This window comes from Callospermophilus lateralis, chromosome 1 (assembly GCF_048772815.1).
Source record: "Callospermophilus lateralis isolate mCalLat2 chromosome 1, mCalLat2.hap1, whole genome shotgun sequence".
Taxonomy (NCBI): Eukaryota; Metazoa; Chordata; class Mammalia; order Rodentia; family Sciuridae; genus Callospermophilus; species Callospermophilus lateralis.
Window position 1 is genome coordinate 143,638,597 of NC_135305.1, and position 17,576 is coordinate 143,656,172.

The window sequence follows — 17,576 nt, forward strand, 5'->3', positions numbered from 1 at the left end:
AAAAAGGCCCCTGGATGAATTCCTGACCCACTTGTTCCTATGGGTCACACAGAGAAGGGACAGGCTGCACCTGTGTTGCAATAGGCTGAAGATCTTTGGAAAACCCACCGGCCACACCAGGAAGGTCCTGAGACTGCTGCAGCTGGACTCTGTCCAGAAGGTGGAAGTGCACTGCACCTGGGCGCCCTCCACCTTGGGTGCTTGTGCTCCTTTCCTGGGCCAGATGAGGAACCTGAGGAAGCTGCAGGTCTCCAAGTTTTGTGTGCCTCCCCACACCTCCCCAGAGGAGCATTAGTGGCTGCTCACCCAGCTCACCTCGCAGTTCCTCAGGTTGCACTGCCTGCGGAAGTTCTGTGTGGATGCTATCCTCCTCCTTGAGAGCCACCTGGAGCAGGTGCTGGGGTCAGTAAGGGGGTAAGGATCCTCTGCAGACCAGTAATAGGAAATCTGAAAGGGCACCTACTATGTGCCAGTCACTGACACTCTCATGGTGAACAAGACACTTGAAGGTAAATAACCGAACATCTGTTCCTTTTGTATCCTGAAGCTTGATCTCCTAACCTGTGTTAGAGCAAAGGACTAAACCAGGGTTTATGGTCTGGGAAGGGTAACTCTGCTTGGAAGCCAGCTTGGGGGGGGGCAGGAGGTAGTGAGGGTGGGTGAGGATCCTTCTCTGGGAGGCCTGTCCAGCGAAGGAGGTGGGAGATGGGGTAGAGGAGAGGGCGCTGGAGGAAGGGAGCCCCCACACCTGACCTTGCAACAGGGGAGCTCTGTGCTCTCCAGTGGGGAGCAGAGGAGCTGCTTCTAATGCACCCATGGGGAAGGCTACTCTGAGCCTCAGGTGGTGATTCTGGAGTTGAGGGTGAGGAGCAGGGATGGAGGGTACAGGGTGTGAGCCTCACAGGTGGACAACCCTGGTGGGTTTCCTTCAACTTGCCTGGGTTTGTCCTTCATACATGACTCCCTTGACCTCCTGTGGCCAGAGCTGTGGCCTTCGGCTTGGCAGTGGGGCGGGGGGTGCCTTAGAGATGATGGACCCACCTGATCACTCAAGTGGTGGTGAAAGACTCACCCTGAAATTCAGTGATGTGTACGAGCAGATTCTGCAACCCGCAGTGTCCTGGGGGTCCACCATCATCAGAAGGTCAGGGCGACCTTGGGTTTGGGATTAGACAGTTCTCGTCTTCCATTTCCCACTATATCCACTTGGTGCCTTCATTTACCAGAAGTAACTCTTTGCTTTCTCTCCAGGAGTCAGACTCCCTTGAAAACACTCTCGCTGACAGGTTATCCGCTCAAGGAGAAGGATTTAAAGCATCTGTCCATGTGTCCAAGCACTGATCAACTGAAGTGTCTGGATCTCAGCTCTTTTTTCCATGAAAGATATGAGTCCTGAGCGCCTCCAGATCCTGCTGGAGAAGGTGGCACACACCCTTGAGACCCTGGTCTTAGAGTTTTGTGAGATAACAGAGTCCCAGCTAAATGCCATCTTACCAGCCCTGGGTCACTGTTCCCAGCTCAAAACCTTCAGTTTCTGTGGGAACCAAATCCCCCGGACTGCTTTTAAGAACCTGCTGAGCCACACCACTAGCCTGCCATTGGAACAAGCAAAGTACCCTGCCCCTCTGGGGAGCTTTGATGAAATCCTCTGGGGTTTTTGGACTGAGATCAACCCCATGAAAATTGACCAGGTTCTGAAGGAGCTGATGGTGAAGGACATCAGGCCTGTCCACGACACCCAGATTTATTCTTACAATTGTGTTCTTCACCTCAAACATACAGATTTTATTGCCTGAAACCCACTGGCAATTCGGTAGGCAGGGGATTGTTGACATGCACAACACATTAGCTTTCTTGGGCTGGGGGTGAGGCTCAGGTAGAGTGCGCCCTGCAGGCATGAGGCCTTGAGTTTGATCTTCAGAACCTAAGAAGTGCTTCTTATAAATTTCTGATGGGGTTCATGTGTGCATATGGCCTCAAGTTTGAGTCCAGTCTTGACAACTCAGGAAGACCATCTCAAAATAAGGGCTGGGGATGTAGCTCTGGTCAAATGCCCTGGCTTCAATCCCCAGTACCCCTGAAAAATGCGTTAGGGTTGGCCTTCAGGAAGATAGGTATAAGGGCCTTCATTTTACTATGCTACTTCATTTTTGGCTCTATCATTCCATCATAAAAATGTATTAAATTTTCACTAATATGATGATTTTGTGTATGTGTGTGTGTGGGGGGGGTGGTTATTGAACCAAAGGGTGCTCAAAATTAGGCCACATCCCCAACCCTTTTTAAGACAGGTTCCAAGTTGCATAGGACATAGTTAAGTTGCTGGTGCTGGCCTTGAACTTGATCCACCTGCCTCAGTCTCCCTAGCTGCTGGGACCACAGGTGTGTGCTACCACTCCCGGCTGCTAATTTGAAATCCTTTGGAAGCATGGGACATAACCACCATACCTGCCTTGCTGGATTTGAAGCCCTGCTTTTTTTCTGTGCCTCTTCTCAGGGCCAAGAAGCAAGTCTGAGCTACCAAGACAGACCAGGAGTCCTGTAAGCCTGGTGCTGCCTGCAGATTTGTTAAGGGAAGTGAAGGGGAATGTTAACTCAGAAGATTAGACAACCATAGCCAAGGTCAGAGGACAGATACTGCAGGTACTTTAGAATTTGAGTCTGCACTGTGTGTCCAGGCTATTTAAAAGGACTTCCATTTGCATAATTCAGACACCATTGGAGGTTCAAGGCTACCTTCTGGCATAACAGAGGAACAGGACTCAAGACTAGAATTGGTTTCTGTTTGGTGGTGCCTCAAAATGGATTTTTTTTTATTTGGTCACTTGTGGACAATCTGCCCAGTGTGATCAATAAAGCAGGACACTCCTGGACCCCCTTCCTGTGAATTTAACCAAACCATTTCTCGACTATTCTTTTTACCATCAAATAACTCTCTCCTTGCTCCAAGCATCTGCAGCTTCCAGAACGAGCGGACGAGTGCTCCGAAGGGGCTCAGATCTGTAGAATTGTGGCCAGGCCAACCTTTGGGAGGAGTGTGGAGAACCATCAACGTGCTGTCACCTTCTGCAGCCGCAGCATGTTGCCGAGGTCACTCTCCTTAAAGCAGACTGGCTCTCTCTCCTTCTTGGGGTGAAAATCCGCTACTTGCCAGGCAGGAGCAGCTGCTGGAGCAGGGATTCAACTGCTGTGGTGACTGGCTCTGGCTGTGGAAGGGGCAGGCAGGGGGCTCTCTGCTGTCCTCATAGGTCCCCTACTCCCTAATACTAGACTGGCTCCTCCTCCAGGTCTCAGTTGGCATCACCTCAGAGGCCCTCCCTGAACACCCCATTGACCACCCATGGTTGTTCCATAGAAGGAATGGATAACAGTTGGTCACATTGCACATTTTTGCTTCTTATAGATGGCCAGCCCCAGAGACAGGGACTCACCTGCCATCTTCATCCATGTGGATCCTGCCTGATGCCCCTGCCTAGTCACACAGGTGATTAATACATAGTGTTATGACTGAGCTACATCCCAGTCCTTATTTTTTTATTTTGACACAGGGTCTCAAGTTGCTAAGGCCTCCAACCTGCGATCCTCCTGCCTCAGCCTCCTAAGTTGCTGGGATTATAGCTATGTATCACAGTGCCCTCTGGTCTTCTCTGTATGTGGCCTGTTGCCCACCAGGGCCTCACCTTGTTTGGTGCACTTTTCAGCCTGGTGGTCTCAGGAGGACTGAGCTTCCTACATGACAGTGTTAGGCTCCTCTCCAGGGGCCAGTTCAGCAGCACTCTGCATATTCATATTCTATTCCTCAGAGCAGGGCTGGGGATGTAGCACATTGGCAAATACCCCAGTCTCAATCCCTTATAGCAGGCTCAAACCCTTATAAATAAATAATAATAATAATAAGGTGCACTGGGTGTGGTTGCACATGCCTGTAATCCCAGTGACAGTGGAGGCCAAGACAGGAGGATCTCAAGTTCAAGGCCACTTGAGACACTTTGCTACTGAGCTACACCCCCCAACACATTTTATATTTCTATTTGAGACAGGGTATGACTATGTTGCCCAGGCTGGCTTGGAATCTCCAATCATCCTGCCTCACAGCCTCCCAAGTTACTGGGATTGTAAGTGCACACCTCGGTACCTGGCCATAGAGCATTTAAAATCCTCAAGAGATTACATTGCACCGGGGAGCAGTTCCATAACTAAAAGGAGAATAATAGCCACAGACTACAAAATTCCTCTGGATGAATGTTGTACCAATACTGAGACCCTCAAATAACTCTCAGACCACACATTGCCATTCCAATTAAGCCTTTATTGCTGGCCAGCAGCAGACACTCTACTCTCTAAAAGCGAGATGGTCAGAGTAGCACAGCACCTTCAGTGATGCCTCATATTTAAGCCAAAAAACCACAAAAGGGAGATTTAGGGTCTAGCCAATGTAAACAAGCACATTGAGTATGAAAAGAAGAGCAGTGTACTACAATTTTATTGATGTTTTTATATTAACCAAGTTTTAGACTCTGTAAGGTGGAACAATATTCTAAAATAACAGTTGCTGTTTCACCAGAGATATACAAACTTTCATTTGTCCAGTTAGTTGCTTCAGAGAATAAAACTTAACAGACACAATGTAATTAATATTTTAAGAAGGGTTTGTCATTTTAATATGTAAATCAAACTTGGTTTATATCAGCACATTAACATTTGCTCTTACATATATAAACAACTTAGTTATAAAGAAACATTTTAATATTTATCCTTTATTTATAGATGTTTATATTACTTACTTAGATCCTATTGTTTACTTAGATGTATTATAATTATACTTTACCACACAAAGACTTTTTTACCTGGAAACATGTTTTTAACTAAATATATTTTTATATTTAGAACATTTTAATAATTTCTAATCCATAGATCCCTCTTTTTGTTTATACCATAAAGTAACCCTTATCAATTTCTGAATTTAGATAAATTAATCCATTTTAATAAGAGGAAATATATTTACAGTACTCTAATTGAAATGCAGTTTAAACCTCTTGACATTTTGTATATAGAATTATACCCGCTGGGACTTTTAACTTTTAGTAACCTCGTTTTTGTGATAACATAAAGTAATTTTAAATTTTTAAAATTTACCAATATATGAAAACACCAACAGTGCTTAATATTTTACCCTATGGAATTTAAGGATTTAAGATTATTTGATATTACATTTAACAGTTAACAGTTAAACTTTGTAAACCAATGAGATGTCTCTAACAAACACATTCATGATTAATTTCATATAGGTCAGATTAATTTACATTTTATTAAAAAAGGTATAAGACAAGTGCATTGAATAGAATTTGTAATTTTTCCCATGGAAGAAAAATCCTAGAGATAATGGATATTAGACTCTTTATAGATATGAACATTTTATTAATAACTCTTTGACCACCTAGAAACAAAACTGTGCATTAGAAACTTTAAAGACATTTTTACTTTTATTTATTTACCCAATTTCAATTGAACCTTTTAAATCATATGAAGCAAAGAAATTTGGATCCATTTCTTAAATTTTAATTTATGAGCTCATATGTCAATTTTTAGTACTAAATATATGTAGACACGGCAACACATGTAGACGCACAGTACTCCGGTGCCCCTACATAAAACAGACAAACAAAAGCGTTGTAGGTTATTTGTTAAAAGTAAATCAGATTGAGAGTTAACCCTTGATATTTGGCCTTAGAACAAAGCAGAATGTAATCAGAAAAACATATTAACCTAGGTGGATCAGATCAAAATTATGAATTTAACAAATATAGACTTTCAAAAACCTTCTTGGCCTTCTTCCTGAGGTGGTCCTGCTCATCAAAGGTGAAAAGAATTCAGGGAACCTAGACAAATGACAGGGCCTTATTCCTCCCTGAAGGAACTTCCCAAAGAGGCAACTCCATTGGTCTCCTCAGAGAGTCACCCAGGTTGGGGTCACATTGTATGGTTACATATGAGAGTCCAGTCTCCATTATCCACTGAGGGTGGGAACTGTGAGCTCTTTGAGAAGTTGGGGAGCAGAAGATACGTGTCAAAGGCAAGTGTCTCTGTATGGTTTGCACATGAGGTGTCCTCCAAAAGCCTCTGTGTTAACGCAGGAGGTGAAAGATCAGATCATGAGAGCTCTGATCCAATCAGTGGATTAATCCATCAAATGGATATATTTCTGTGTGAGTGTGTGTGTGTGTGTGTGTGTGTGTAAACATATATAGATAGATAGATAGATAGATAGATAGATAGATAGATAGAGATAGAGATATAGAGATATAACCTAGATAACCATTGACAAAATGCAGTTTCAGAAGCCCTCTCTGGCTGCTAAGTTCCTCTGACAATGACTGGTTTTAGCTGGGTTTCCATAACCCAGGGAGGTGCCATCCCAACCAGGACACAGTTCAACTTTCCTCCTCAGGGGTCTTTCTGGGTCTTCTCCAAAGCTTTTGTTTGTCCAAGGCCTTTCCCAAATTCCAAGAGTCCTGTCCTTTCTGTCCTATAGTCTTTCAGCCTAATACCTTGTCAGGACTCTTGAGATAACCTTATGACCCAAGCCACTGGAGTGAGAAAAGGTGTGGGGGGATGACCAGAGTGTCTGGCTGGGAGGTTCCCACAGAAGGCACATAGGAGACCACTCATCACCTGGAACTAGGGGAGAGCAGGGAGCTGGGGCTGGAGAGGTGGCCCCAGGCAGGGCTTGCTAAGTGGCAAGTGGCAGGCTTGGGCAGGCTTGGAACATGGCCTGAGCTCTGTTTCCATTTCTAGAGGCAGTTGAGAGGACCATGCTCCCTAGAGGGAATTAACAAGAAACAGAGACACCATCAGAGGAATCATTGCCACCAAGGTGAGAAAGACTGGCTTGCACTTGAGTGACCATGGGCAGCTTGGCAGACCCTGGAGGTGGCCCTGGGCAACTTGACCCAAGGTTGCCCTTTTGCACCACACGGAGGAGTAAGCTTCTCCTGGGCAGGGAAGAAACCTGCAGTGGCAAGGGTAGTAAGACTGGCCTTGGGGGAGTTGGGGAGTTGAGGCCCTGGGTTCCCAGAGGCCACATGCAGCCAGGCTCTGCCTGCACCACAGGTCACAGGAGCTCTAGTCCAGAAGAAACAACACCCAGCAGGAAAGAGATTCACCAACAACCGGGGTCCAGTTTTCTAGTTTCATCTCCCCAGGGCCCTCCAAGATTCCTCTACCCAGGTGCACCACCAGCCCCTACACACCATACAGTAAACAAAACCAAACAAACAGGAAATCACTATTGGGAGTGCGGGAGATTGGTTTTGAATTAATTTTCATGGCTGCTCTTCACAGCGCCAATTACAGAAAAGTGTAATCTGAAGCAAGAGCCACCTGGAAATCAGTGTCAAATGAGCCAGAAGGGGGCAGGCTTATCCCAGTGTGTTCCCTTTCCTGTAAAGTAACTTTCTACCACTGGGTTCTAGAGCCACATGTCATTGTGTCCAGTAAAGGGAATGGGCACCTTGTGGGTGGACTCTGCCTTAGGTCAGGGTTGTCCATTTGACCTTAGCTGTTTTTGTTTTCTTTCTCTCCTTCTCCTCCTCCTCCTCCTCCTCATCCTCCTCTTCCTCTTTATTCTCCTTCTATCCCTCTTTCTCCTATAGATTTTTCATTTTCTTTTTTGGTACTGGTGTTTGAACTCAGGGTACTTAACCACTGAGCCACATCCCCAGCTCTTTTCTATTTTTAGTGAGGCAGGATCTCACTAAGCTGCTTATGACCTTGTTAAGTTGCTGAGGCTGGCTTTGAACTTGTGATTTTTCTGCCTCAGCGCCCTAAACACTGAGATTACAATCATGGCCCACCACATTGGTTTCCAACGCTGTCTTATGCTGAGACAGGATCTCACTTTGTTCTCCATACTAGTCTCAAACTCATGGTCATCTTGTTGCAGCCTCCTGAATAACTGGATTACAGACATGGACCACCATGCTCAGTTTAAATGTAAGCAATGCTAAAAGCCACATATACTATTTGAGAGTATTTGCAAGTAAGAGATGGAAAATGCTAACTCTGAGATGAGGCTTGATTGTCATGAGTATCTTGTACATGTGATGGCGTACCACTTTGGAGTGGAGTCCCAGGAAAGAAAAAGATCAGAATAGACTCCAGCCTATGAAAAATATGGTGTTGTTCCAGGGTTGGTGACCTGCACCTGTAATTCCACTACCCGGGAGGCTAAGGCAGGTGGATTACGAGTTCAAGGCAAGCCTTGGCAATTTAACAAGACACTGTCTGAAAAATACAACATGAAGAAGCCTGGATGTAGCTGTAACAGAGCATCCCTGGGCTTCAATACCCCATAAAACACACCCACACATATTTGTAAAGGGGAAATAAAGAAATGTAGCACAGTTTGTTGGCACATGTCTGTAATTCCAATGACTTGGGGCTGAGGCAGGAGAATCAAATTGCTTAAGCAAGGATTAAATTGCTTCAGCAATTTAATGAGACCCTAAGCCACTTAGTGAGACTCTGTCTCAAACTGAAAATATATAAATGAAAAGGAGATGTAGCTCTGTGGTGTTGTGCACCTGGAATCAATCCCCAGAAACAAAACAAAAACTAAATCAAAACAAAACAAAAAATACAACAGAAAAAGAAAGGAAAAACAGAAGGATAGAAGTTTCATATGATCTAAACCAAAGCAGAAATCAAAACTATTGGGATGAAGGGAAACTGCATGTAGAGACACTAAGTCCAGACCTCTGATCATTTGAAGAGAAAGAAATGTGATATTCTCTTTGCATCACAAACTATGTGCCACCATTTTGTGTTTCTTTTTTGGTACTGGGACTGAACACAGTGGTGCTCTACCACCGAGCTACATCTCCACCTCCTTCTAATTTTATTTTGAGACAGGATCTTGCTAACTTGCTGAGGCTGGCCTCCCGCTTGTGCTTCTCCTGCCTCAGCCTCTGGAGTTGCTGGGTTTGCAGGCATGTGCTGCCACTCCTTGGCTGTAGGTCACTAGGGAAGACTGTCTGAGTGTAGACCCTCTAAAGGTTCTGTTTTGAGCTCAGTTGCCCTACACCACTAAAGCACTTGTTGCCTAATGCTCTGTTCTCGTCCCTGATGCTAATGGAATAAGGAGGACACAGTTTTGGGAAAAAGGAAAGGGAATGTTTACTATTTGGGTAGCAAAAAGAAAAGAGAGTCTTCTGTCCCAGAGGCTGTCATTCTGCCTATCAGAGGAACAGGTTGTTGTTAATTTAAAAAATAAAATAAAATAAATGACCGCAGGATGCATTACAATTTTTATTACATGTATACAGCACATTTTTTATATCTCTGGTTGTATATAAAGTATGATGACACCAATTCTTGTCTTCATACATGTATTTGTATAATGATGTACATCACAGTCCACCATCCTTGCCAATTCCCTGCCCCTCCCTTTTCCTCCCACTACTCTGCCCTATCTAGAATTCATCTATTTCTCCCATGGTCCCCTCCCTACCCCACTATGAGTCAGCCTCCTTAAAACTGAAAAAATATTTGGCATTTGTTGTGGGGGGAATTTTCTAACTTCACTTAGCATTATCTTCTCCAACACCATTTATTTACCTGCAAATGCCATGATTTTATTTTCTTTTAATACTAAGTAAAATTCCACTGTGTATATATATGCTACATTTTTTTATCCATTCATCCACTGAAGGGAATCTAGATTGGCTCCACAGCTTAGCTATTGTAAATTGTGCTGCTATAAACATTGATGTGGCTGTGTTCCTGTAGGATGCTGTTTTTAAGTCCTTTGGGTATAGTCTGAGGAGAGTAATAGCTTTGTCAAATGGTAATTCCATTCCTAGATTTTCAAGGAATCTCCATACTGCTTTCCATATTGGCTGCACCAATTTGCAGTCCCACCAGCAATGTATGAGTGTGCCTTTTTCCCCACATCCTCGAAACACTTATTGTTGTTTGTCTTCATAATAGCTGCCATTCTGACTGGAGTGAGATGATATCTTAGAGTACTTTTGATTTGCATTTCTCTGATTGCTACAGATGACGAACATCTTTTCATATATTTGTTGATTGATTGTATATCCTCTTCTGAGAAGTGTCTGTTCAGGTCCTTGGCCCACTTGTTGATTGGATTACTTGTTGTTTTTTTTTTTTGGTGCTTAGCAATTTGAGTTCTTTATATACCCTAGAGATTACTGCTGAACAGGTTGTTTTAAAGAGGTGATTCTGAGAAAATTAGATTAGAGAGCAGAAACCAGGAAGAACATCAGGGACAAGAAGATCAGGGAGGAGGAAGTTAGGGAGAAGCTTTAGGGGAAAGAAAAAAAAATATGTAAGATTCAAAGCCACAAGGGATTTAGTGAAAGGATCAAGCAAACCCCTGTTACACACTGAACCACATCCCCAAGTCCCTCTTTATTAGAGGAACTGGGCATTGAACCCAGGGGTACTTTAACACTGAGCCACATCCCTAGTACATTTTATTTTTTATTTTGAGAGAGGTTATTACTAACTTCCAATCCTCTTGCCTCAACTCCTGTGTTGGTAGAATTAGAGGTTGTGCCACTGTGTCCACCACAATGCCCATTTTTTAAAACTCTCCACCCCAAATGTATATTCAGCAAAAGAACAAGGTACCCAAGTCACTTTTTCTTGTTTCTCCCCCCCCCCCACCTTTGGTACCAGGAGTAGAACCCAAGGACACTAAACCACTGAGACACAGTTCTAGCATTTTTTAATTCAGTAAATACAAGTTATAGGAAATGAATAGTTTAATTATACAATATGTTGGACAATTAGGCCTTTCCTATTAGATCACTTCCTGATTTCTGAAGCTTATTGCTTTGAGGTAAGATAAAACATTAAAATGTTGCATTGAAAACTTAATAGAGACACAATTCCCTGCATTACTGAAACCTAGGCACTGAATTAAATTTACCAGTTGCATTTTGCTAGTCTTATTTGTCTCTCAGAAATGCCCTTAGTGGCCCCAAGGGTGTAGGTCTCTTTGTGCCAACACTAAGCAAATGTCAGAACTACAGTGCTTCTAAGTCTCAAGGCTGCTCTTCCTGATTCTTTGTCATCTTCTGTAACTGATGTCTCTATTCGTTTCTGCCTCTGCTCACACTTCTGTGCTACTGCATCTCTTGTCTGGGCTCTGAGGTTGTAGGGTCTGCATCTTTGTTTTCTTTGTTTTGTTTTTTTTTTAAGAGAGAGAGAGAGAGAGAGAGAGAGAGAGAGAGAGAGAGAGAGAATTTTTTTAATATTTATTTTTTAGTTTTCGGCGGACACAACATCTTTGTTTGTATGTGGTGCTGAGGATCGAACCCGGGCCACACGCATGCCAGGCGAGCGTGCTACCGCTTGAGCCACAACCCCAGCCCGGGTCTGCACCTTTGGACTCAATCAACCTTGGATTGAACATGGTTGAAAATAAGTGCATCTGTGCTGAATGTGTAGATTCTTTTTTCTTTTCATTATTCTCTAAACAGCACAGTGTAAACCACTATGTAATGTTCCCATTGTATTAAATGTTATAAGAAACTTCGAGATGGTTTAAAGCACACAGGAGGATGTGCATAGGTTATATGCAAACACTGCATCATTTATACCTGACCTTGAATATGTGCAGAGTTTGGTATACAAAGGGGGCGGGGGAGCAGGGGGTCCTGGAATCAATTCACTGTGGATACTGAGTGAAGGCTGTACTTGGCCTTGGGCTAGGGAGTATAATTTTCACATATGTGTTTACCCTCTAGGTCACTTGAACCCTACATATTTTCACACATCAACAATCATTGTTTTGTGGTGGGTACCAGGGATTGAACTCAGGGGCACTTGACCACTGAGCCATATCCTCAGCACTATGGTATATATATTTTAGAGACAGGGTCTCCCTGACTAGCTTAGTGCCTTGCCATTGCTGAGGCTGGGTTTGAACCTGTGATCCTTCTATCTCAGTCTCCTGAGCCACAGGGATTACAGGCATGTGCCACTGTGACTGGCAACCATGGTTCTTAGTATCAAAAACTAACCCAGGTACATTTAAGCAGAAAGAATGTACAGTAAGCATGTTGTAAGGCCCACAAGATTATTGGCAAAGTTAGGACAATGCTGTGGAAGTGGGCAGGGACCAAGGGAAGCTGGATAGTGTTGGGATGGGCAAAGGTGTGGCAACTGCAGTGGAGGGGAGAAATAAATCATATTCACACACTAATGCTTTTTTCAATGCTTCAATTCACTCAAATCACTCAATACAACTTCACTGTATAGGTTCTTAATCAAGAAAATAATAATCCTTAGTAATCAATTCAAAACTAAAAATTCTAAGTTAAGTCTGAGCACAGCAAACACTTAATCGTGCCAGGCTCATTACAGACATTCCCTCTGCATGCTCAGCTCAAGTGCTAGGTTTAGAGTCTCAAGTCTAAGGATTGAAGTCCAGCGGATGCTCACTCACTCAGACCACAGTGATCAGGCAGCTGGCTGAATGTCTGTTTATTGCTCCATCATTTCTACTAAATGTTGGGGCTCTGCTCACCCTTTCAGTCCCTATCAGGTATTACCTTGTTTCTTAGTGACATCTTACATTCTGAGGTCAAGACCTGTCCCCTCTGACTCCCACCAGGGTGAAGGCAAATGACCTGAGTTTTCACTGGGTTGTGGAAAGAGACTTGTCTTTATCAGGCTGTGCCTGATTCATACTAGAGGGCTCTGAAGGTTGTGCCTGGTGGACCTCCAGGTTCATTTTCAACTGGAATTACTCAGGCTGAGGCTATTCTTAGGTTAAGGACATCACTACAGCCAGCCTGGACCACAGCTTGGACCCCTACAGACACCCTGATTAGGACCTGCTGCCAGGTGACATAGCACATTTGGGGCACAGGCCACACCTTAGGCATTAACCCCAAACCACATCAGGAGGAAGAAAAGTACATTTGACTTTTTCATTCCTATCAAGTAATGGAGGACCCTGCTTTACTTGGAGACTCCCATGTTGGGTGGGGAACTCCTTGACACAGGAAGGGCTTTCATTCAGAGGCCAACTAAACAACACCTCAGCTGCAAACAAAAACTAACACATATTACCTATCTATATCTGTATATATGCACCATCTCTAACCTATTCTATTACCCCTGAAGAGTCCTGCTAGTCTCCCTCACCAGAGTTCATGAGAAGAGGAACGTGATGGAGATGTAGAGACTGCTCTGTGGCTCTGGGGTTGGGTGTTACCGGTCAGGCTGGGATAGCCCACCCATTGCTTTATTTGGTGAATCATGTTCTATGGAAAAGCCTTTGTGTATCCCCCATAGAAAAATAAAAACACACACTCACTCTCTCCTTCCAGTGTGGAAGCAGCACTCTTAATATCTCAGAGCTGGCCCACCCTTGCATTTCAAAATTATTTCTGTGCTGTGTGATTTCTTGCTGTATCTCACAGCCAGCTTTCTGCAAGAAGGGAACACAGCATATATTGCCAGTGCAGGCCATAGTTGAGAGTACAGGCTCCTGAAAGTGCTGGATCTAATGGGAAATCAGCCCTTTTTATATTTTATTATGAGACAAGGTCTCACTAAGTTGTTTAGGCCCTTGCAAAGTTGCTGAGGATAGCTTTCAATTTGCAATCCTCCTGCCTCAGTTTTCTGAGGGATTCCATGCATACAGCAGTGTGCCTTGCTTACATAACAGGAATATTTAAACTTTCAAATAACTAATAGGAAAGTTAAAAACAAAATGGTGAGTGTTAAGCATGGCCACAGTAAGAGGTTAAGGAATGCACAAAACCAGGAGAAGGTAACCAAGGCAACCAAAGCACAAGTTACAAGGAAAAAGACGGAATCCAGAGTACTGGTATCAGAGCAGAGGGAGGTTCTGTTCAGCTTAAAACACTCATTGGTAATTATAAAATTTTCCAAATCCCAGAGGAAGCCCAAAGTAAAAACCAAAAATGACAGCATGTTCACAAAGGACAAAGAAGGAAATGCAAACTTATCCCAGAAGAAAACACCAACCCACAGAAAGAGACTAGAGAGGAGGGAGGAAAAGAGAAAAAGAACTAACGAGAAATCAGAAAAAGAAACTAAAAACAAACAAGACCCATCAGAAATAATTCTGCATCGTTCAATAAAAAACCTTGAATATAAAGGGAATAAATTCCCCAACTATAAGATGTAAAGTGAATGAATAGATTTTCTTTTTCAATGGACTCAGTAACATGCTGTCTACAAGAAAGTCACTTCACCTCAGGACACACACAGAGTGACAGTGAAGGGATGGAAAAGATATTCCACAGGAAGGAACCAACCTAGAGCAGGAATGGCTAGACTCTTTTCAGATAAAATAGACTAGAGATTAAAATACAATAAAAAGGGACGAGGTGATCACACAATAATCAAGGGTCAATTCAGCAACATGAGACAGCAATTGTACACATACATGTACCCGACACCCAAGCACCCACATGTGCAAAACAGATATTACTGGAATGTAAAAGACGAAGTCAACTACAACACAGTAATAACAGTGAGGGTTTCAACACCACTTTTCAGCACTGGATAGATCATCTCTGCACACAGTAGACATTTGCAGACCATCCCACCCAAGACTGCAGAGCAAACATCCTTCTCAACAGCACACGACACATTCTCCATTTATTCTCAAAATAAATCTCCATGAATTTAATAAGAATGGAATCCATAGCAGGGGGAACACCTGGACAGTTACAAAGCATGGGAATTCTTCAGCATGTTCCCCAACAACCAATGGGTCATTGAAGAAATCAAAATATTGTCATGAATATAAGAAATAAAAAATAATTAAAAATTAAAAAAGAAAGTGTAAAATGCCTGCTGACCAATGAACAGGGCCACACAAGATATTCAAACCTGTGGATACAGCAAAAGTAATTCTAAGTGGGAAGTTCCCAGCAAGAAATACCTACATTAAGAAAATAGACCTCAAAAAATGGCCCAATGTTGCATCTAAGGTACCGGAAAAAATAAGGATGGGTCATGTCCAAGTTAGTAAAATTGGGAGAAGGAAGAAAATCATAAAGCTTCTCAAGTAGCTGGGATCCCAGGCATGTGCCACTGCAACCTGCTTTTCATACTTGTTTGTTATTGTTTTGGGGACCAGGCAGTGAACCCAAGGGTACCACACCAGTGAGCCTCATCCCCAGGTTAGATTTGAAACAGAGTTTCACAAACTTGCTTACAACCTCACTAAATTGCTGAGGTTGGCTTTGTACTCACCATCCTCCTGCCTCAGCCTCCTGAGCTGCTGGAACTACAGCTGAGCACCACCAAGCCAGCTTTTGCAGTTGTTTTTGGAAGAGAACCTTTCAGTACATCAATTTGTCCCACCTGTCCGGACCAATTAAAGAATGCATTCCATTGTTTTCATGTGGGTTCTGGTTCTTTATTTTCAAATATTTCTACCAGAGAGACACCTCTATTCCAATTAAACCTTTCCAATGTGGTCACATCATTTTTGGATTTATTTATTTGCTTACGTATTTCTGTGATGCTTTGGAAGGAACCCAGGCCCATCCACATGCTAGCAAGTGCTGCTCTATTACTGAGCGATGTCCCCAGCTCCCTGAGTTACCTTTGATGAAGTTCACTCATTTCTCTACAATAGCATGGGTTCTGGGTTTCTAGATTGTGGAGGTAAAATTGGCCAGTGTTCCAGAAGGGGCTGTAGAGTCTTTGGATACAGGTGCACAAAGGACTTTGCATCTTTCAGTAGCCAAGGAGTGAAACCCAGTCCCCACTGCCTGACCTGGCCACCCTTACACACCCGGTCCTTTTTGTCATGACATCCTACAGTTGTGTGCTCTCTCACAGCACAAATCAACCTAGAGTCATAAGATGAGGAACTCAAAGATAGGTGAGTTATTTATCCCCAGGCATCTGAGAAAACAAAAAGCCCTCACAACCCTTCCAGTGTTCAAGGGGTCTAGAGGCACCAGAATATCTTCAAGTCCCTTTTCATGATAACTCTTAAAAGAACAAATTATGACACAGCTCATAATGCAGATCTTCCTTGAGTTTATTTGATCCTAGAATCCAACAGAATGAATGCTGTTCAGAACCTTCCGCCCGCCCTACATGTGCAAGCTAGACTTAGAGCCCGAGAAAAGGAAGTGCCATAAACAGAATCATAAAGAGGGAGCGAGGCACATAGATCGCTCTGTGGGTGACAGAGAGGCCAGCTGTGCTTGGCCCAGACTCTGCTACCATTTCCAAGAGTGAGCTGCAGTCTGCTTACACATCCAAGTGGGTTCCAGTTCACTATGTGTGGAGAGTTATTCAAGCCATAATTAAAACTCATTCACAGGCAGCTTTGGAACACCTCAAATGAAGACTGGGGGGACCTCCTTCTCATCCTTGGATGGGAAGCTAAGGCTAAGGTCGCTGCACAACCCAATCAGCCCAGTCCTCAGTGGAGGGAAGTGTTAGGGGAAGGTCTGTCAGTTATGTGCAACCCCCGCCCCACCAGAGCTTGTAATTTATTCAGTTTCATTTTGAAATATTCGCAAGTGTTATCTACCTATATGATTCTACCATTTTGCTGAAAGGGAATTTGGATACTTTCAATGGGCACCACTAGTTTAAATGAGGACAGACTACCTAGGTGGATGATAGTCAAGAGACTCAGAGCTCTGATCAATGTGCAGCATAGACACCTCCTGCAGGCACTGGGAGTGGGACAATGGGGCCTGTTGTATGCACAGATGCTCTTGCCCAGTGCATCCAGAGACAGGGACCTGAGGTTTCTGGGTCTACATGAAGATCCACAAGGAAGGGGCACAATTGAATGTCTGGGTGGCACTGAGGTTCTGTGAAAAGAGGTTTTCTTGCCTTGGCTCATGTTCAGTGCCTACGTAGAATGTTCCAGGCCACCTGTGTGCACCCGCATGTGTTAAGCCACAGAGTAGCCACACATCATGACCAGATTTCAGTTTGATCCCTTGACTTCCTGGGGCTGAACCTCATTGTTCACCAAGTACCCAGGGCCGTCTTTCTCCGTCAGCACCTGGAGAATCCCAAGGTTCCATCAGAAAGCCAGGTAAATCCATCACAGAGGACTTCAGAAGACTAACCCTGAGATTCCCGTCATTTCTGACTATTTATGGACCAGCCATGAAACACATTATCTTTTTCTTGTGCCCATCAAGCCTGAATCCCATTCTATAAATCCAGTTCCCTATGTATGTCTCTATGAAGACACATGTCCTGAAGGTCCTATCCTCAGGTGGCTTCCCTCCGGTACAACCCCCTGCTGCACTTTCCTTTCCCATCCACACTTCAGGGAGTGTCTGAAATGGTGGGGTCTGTGTTCCCTCTAAGGTGACCTTACATCCTGGTTATTTCACCAATTGCCTAGAAGTACACTTTTGAAACACACCCAACTAGGAAGCTATTGGACACAAGCAGTGAATGAGGCCCTGGTGATACATGAAATTGTAGCCACAATGATGACAGGGGATAGTACAGAACACAAGGACCTTTGGCTGCCTAAAGTCCCTCACTATAACTGTGAGCTCAGCACAGAGTTG